The following is a 5,419-nucleotide window of genomic DNA, read 5'->3' on the forward strand; positions in this document are numbered from 1 at the left end:
ACCAGTACTTAAGGTTCAGGATGACCCAGGTCAGTCTCAGGCCTTTCAGAGAGTCTTGCCGATTGCTGTGGGTCAGGCTGGCCGGGTCCGCCCTCCGGGCAGGCCAAGCACTTAGCCTTACGAAGACTTGTATCCGTGATAATATCTGTGTTGCTTACGCTTCTCAATAAAAGAAGTTAAGCCAACCGTCCGTTTCACTACCCCTGCTAAACCATATGTTTAAGGTTTTAATAGCCGTTACATTCTGGTAGCAGCGGGGAGTTGTGTCCTTTTGGCACACAACAATGGACTCACTGTCTCCGAAACCTGGTCACCGCTCGGACCAGTCGCTTCCATACACGCAAAAGTTCAGAACCTATTGTGAGTACATATTTGGGTCATTTTTCCTTTCTTTTATCTTCCCCATAAATGTGTTAAGCTGTATGTGCAGTTACGCTAGCGCTGGTTTTGTTAGGTTAAAGTGCTAATTGGCAGCAATGGTACGCTCTCCACTGCTGACCTCAGATGACATTACTGTGTGATCAACGGCATGGGTTCAAACAACAGGAATATCGTTCATTTATTACGTTTTTGTTTATTTTTTCTCGTGATTAGAGAGTATATTGTGTCAATTGCAACGAATTTAGCGCGTTCATGATTTTACTGTTTTCTGAACATATCATTTTTCTTTCTCACTACCCATTTCCCGTCTTGACCTGACCTCCGAAGTGAAACATTTCAGTCACATCTGCTTGGGACAGCTGTGTGACCTGACCCCACTTTCACTCTGAGTGATTGACACGTGAAATGAATGTGAGAACCGCTGGCAATTCCTGTTTATTGTTTTCGAGATTGTTACATTATAGGATAACGCGTAGCATCCGTTGCATGTTCATTGGTGACACGTTCTATCGGCGCTAGAGCGGAGCTTGTAACGCGAATTACTTACATCTTTATATAGCGCCAAAGATCTTCCCCTTATCATAGTGTCAGAATGCTTGATTACTTGGGGTTGCGTATATGCCTAAAGATCCGCGCTCCGACACGTTCGTTCGGAAACTTTTTGAGCCGGTGTGACCCGCGGTTACGTCCGTTAATTAATGTAGGACTAGGGTTTAAGCTAGAATTGAGATTCTCTTATTAATCACATCCCGCTCACCCCCTTGACGTCGCTGCCATGTTTGGGGTAAATCCCATCGAGTTGTGATTCATGATAAATAGCCGTAGAGCATTCATTGCATGAGCGTCCATCACAGACTTGCAGATAGAGTGGGTTATTAATATTTTCCCAGCTCATTTCGCTTCATAACGTACGGCAAATTAGGGTACAGAGACCCCCCCGTCAATTGAAGTCTGTATGCGCAGCTTGACATGTTACCTCGGCAGAATTTTTTTTCCCCGAGAAGATTCGTTCGCGAATTGTTTCACGTCACCATTCATTAGTGCGTCATTCTGTCGCATATCATTAAATGTTAAATTCAATGTAGTATTTGAAATAATTTTGTATTACTTCTATAACTTGTTTATTGCATTTGTGTAAAATGAACGTTAATTTCCGTGTTTGGCACCCAAGTTCGGTCTGTGTGAGGTCACTTTCACCCTCGTTCTTCTCTGCGTTACGACAATTGGTTCAAGTAATTCCTTGCGGATACCTTTGTCATTTCCCTTATTTACCCTCCTGTCTATCAGAGACGGTTAGCAGTTCAAGCTAGGTCTATGTATATTGAGCCCCTCTGAGAACTACTCAAATATTTTATCCAGATGGGCACTATCTGTTATTTCCTAGGTGTGGTTTCTCCAAAATTTACCTTTAGAACACACACCATAAAAGAAGATTAATCATACAGGGTATTATGATCTAATTTCAACCTTAGAGGTAACTGAGAGAAAGGGTAATATCAAAACACTTAATAAGCTTACAAATTTTAGTTAACATTAGGAATCATAAATCATTACACTTTTACAATAATATAAACATACTTTTACCAAAATATTCAGCTACTCCAACTTGTCACTAGTTGGTCTTCTCAGCTGTCTTCTTTTCTTTTCATCCATCTCCTGGGCTCCCAAGAGATATTTTCTTTCCTATTATTGTGCACAGCACCAGGAACCAATAAATCCCAATCTTCAGCAAAACCATTAAAAAAACTAAAAATATAAACTAAAAAAAATAAACTAAACAATAAACAAAAAAATAAACATTATAATATACTAAAAATTAAACCCATTCCTAGAAAAGAAACAATATTCTAGTTTAGGAATGATAAACAATATAAGGTTATAAATCTAAATAAGTATTTCGTAAAAGAACAAAATATATCTTGCAAACAAACAAATTACGTATAGCATTTATGTTATTATACATGATCTGAGTAATTGTATGCACATTCTAGTAAATTTTGACTAAACATCATTTCAATAGTATACAATTATAAATGTTAAGAACACTTACGCTTTGAATGGGTTTTAAATTCTTAATAATAATGAGAGAGACACATCTGGATGTTGTTTAGTGCCAGGTGCCAGCCTCCAGCTGTGAAGAAGACATACTATTTATCTCTAATTTCTAGTTTGATCTCCAATATTTACAGCCCTTTTGTTCTATAAATCAAATATATAGTATCTTATGACTTTATTAATTATATAATTACAGTTGAACATTCTTTCTTACCTCGGATATTTCATGATAATCTAAAAGACTTTCAGGCTGTTGTATGGCACTCTTCTCTGATCTCTTTCTCTCTCTCTCTCTATGGTTATAGCAACAGTATCAGGCTTTAGTACTGTATATATTTCAAAATTTAAAGTCTACTCAGATCACATATAGTACAAACATATAGTTCTTCTTAACCTATACATGCATAATTTTCAGAACTTAAATGAATTTATTCAATAACTAAGATAGTACACATGGTTTTCTTAATCAAAATATCAATTATACAACCTTAATTTAACGGTACTATTGACATATAACAGTGTACCCTTTAAATAAAGAAAATGTATGGTGTGGTAAACAAAAAAAACAAAAAAACAGTACTTTGTAGGGTAGACTATTATACTTTACAATTTCCCAATCTTAATAAAAAAAATAATATAGAAATATATGAACTTTATATAAAACTATTAAAATAAAGTGTCTATAAAATAATTAAGTACTTCTATCTTACATAGCTACAGACAAAAAAACTGAGGTATATATGAGTAATGCATATGCATAAAGACCAAGTGAGGTATATACAGGGTGGTTTCAAGACGAATTTTTGGGTCATTCTAACCTCACATCCCTTGTGCTCATTACATATGCGGACCGCTGTTACCGTCTCTCTCTCCTATTTTTTTCTTAACTTTGTGAAGTAAAACACAAAATGAAAAAAAAAGAGAAGACGAAAATAACGAAAATTCAACCATAAAAACTGCAAATTATATAAATAATCGGCTAGTGGCGCTTAACATCCCCTCTCCTCTGTTGTCTTTCTTTTCTCTTACTATCTTGGCCCTTATGTGTATAATCTTGTTCACGATATCTGTCATAGTACCGAAGGAGGCCCTGCTGCAGAAACGGTCACCTTCGGGCACTGTAAAAATCGTCACCGGGAAATCGCCATAAACCGAAAAAGACTAGGATAATTACGCCCTTCGATCCAGTGAAGATCCAGGAACTCGCCAGAGCAGGTACCAGTCGACCCATAATGCTGTGAACTTGCCTGGACGCCGCAGATCCACTCAACCTTTAGGAGCTCGAAGAGGACACTTCCTGCCGGACGCCCGTGATCCTGACGAGGACAACGAGGACGTCGGAAGGACCTGGATGAGATCTGCAGGAACGCGCATTGGGCGAGTAAGCCGCCGAGTTAGGCCTGGTCGAGGACTACGAGGACGAATCCGAAGTCAAGTAGGACCTGTGCGAGACCTTCGAGGATGTGTGGATATCGAGGACGAACGGATTTACCAGGGACAAATATGAAGACGATGACAGGGACGAGCAGCCACGAAGATGCATCAGGGATATTACACGCAAGAACGAAGTGTTTACAAGTCAAGAACCAGCGAGGTTGGGTCACCCTTGAGGCAAATATCAGACGCCTTGAGGGCAAGGCGTGAGTAGGTGGCCGAGCAATATAAGTATGTATAAATACCTTCCACGTGGCGTACAGAAGCACATGTATGCATGGCTTCACCTCAGGCGCCCCAACGTGCCCCACGCCCCCACACCAGTACTTAAGGTTCAGGATGACCCAGGTCAGTCTCAGGCCTTTCAGAGAGTCTTGCCGATTGCTGCGGGTCAGGCTGGCCGTGTCCGCCCTCCGGGCAGGCCAAGCACTTAGCCTTACGAAGACTTGTATCCGTGTTAATATCTGTGTTCCTTACGCTTCTAAATAAAAGAACTTAAGCCAACCGACCGTTTCACTACCCCTGCTAAACCATATGTTTAAGGTGTCATTTAAATACCCTTTACACCCGGCCTGTGTCAACTTTTTACGGCTGTCTCATTTAATGGTCTGACACTCGGTGCTTACCGTGGCGGCGGGATTGCCAACAGGCGCTCCTGCCGCCATGGTGTAAGCATATCGCACAGTCTCTTTACCAGCACGGCGGCTGTTGTGGGCGGTCTCTGTCTCAGAAATTGTGTATGGTCATAATTTTCTTAGTAGTGGACTGTGTGTGGCGTTCGGCTCGCTGCAGTGCATGCAGCACCTTTCTTCGCGTTCAATTGTTGTGATACTCTGCCATGCACAGTGGTAACCTAGGTGCATTCTGTGAAGAATGACTTCGGTACCTCTGTTGATTACTTCAGAGAGTGCCAGTGGTTCATAGCCTGTGGCGTGTGAGTACCAGCTGGCCGAGCGGGAGGTTCTCGTTTCCTCTCTGTTGAGCTGCCGTAGGATGGTACGACCGACCAAGGCACTCTTCTCCTTAAGTAATTTTCGGCTTGGTTTTATCGTCATGGGATTTGGTGGCATACTCCTGTCAGCCAGGGCTAGTCTGTCAGCAAGCACGTTCACTCAGATGTCGCTGTGGCTTGGGACCCAGTTGATGATAATTCTTATACCTTGAGCAAGAATTCTCTGTGCCATTGTGAGAATCGTGGTCAATAGGTAGATGTTGTCTGTGGGTGAGCTGTGCTGAAGACAGGCAATGGCTGCCCTGGAGTCTGTGTGTATGACCACGTGTCCTTCCCTTAGGGATGCGTGGGCTAGGGCTCCCATGTTTGCAACTGCCTCTGCCTGTAGCGAGAAGGCGTTGTCTGTTACCCTCATGGATTGCATGGCATCCCTTGCTGCAAAGCCGACGCCTGCAGTGTGGCTCAAGGGATCGACCAATCCATCCATGAAGTATGTTCTTTTACCCGGAGCAGTGATGGCTGCAATGACCCTTGTGGCTAGGCGTGGGGTATAGGCTCTTTTTCATTGACAGGCTCATTATATTGAACTCTATCAAG

Source organism: Penaeus chinensis, chromosome 10 (assembly GCF_019202785.1).
Source record: "Penaeus chinensis breed Huanghai No. 1 chromosome 10, ASM1920278v2, whole genome shotgun sequence".
In the NCBI taxonomy this organism is placed as follows: Eukaryota; Metazoa; Arthropoda; class Malacostraca; order Decapoda; family Penaeidae; genus Penaeus; species Penaeus chinensis.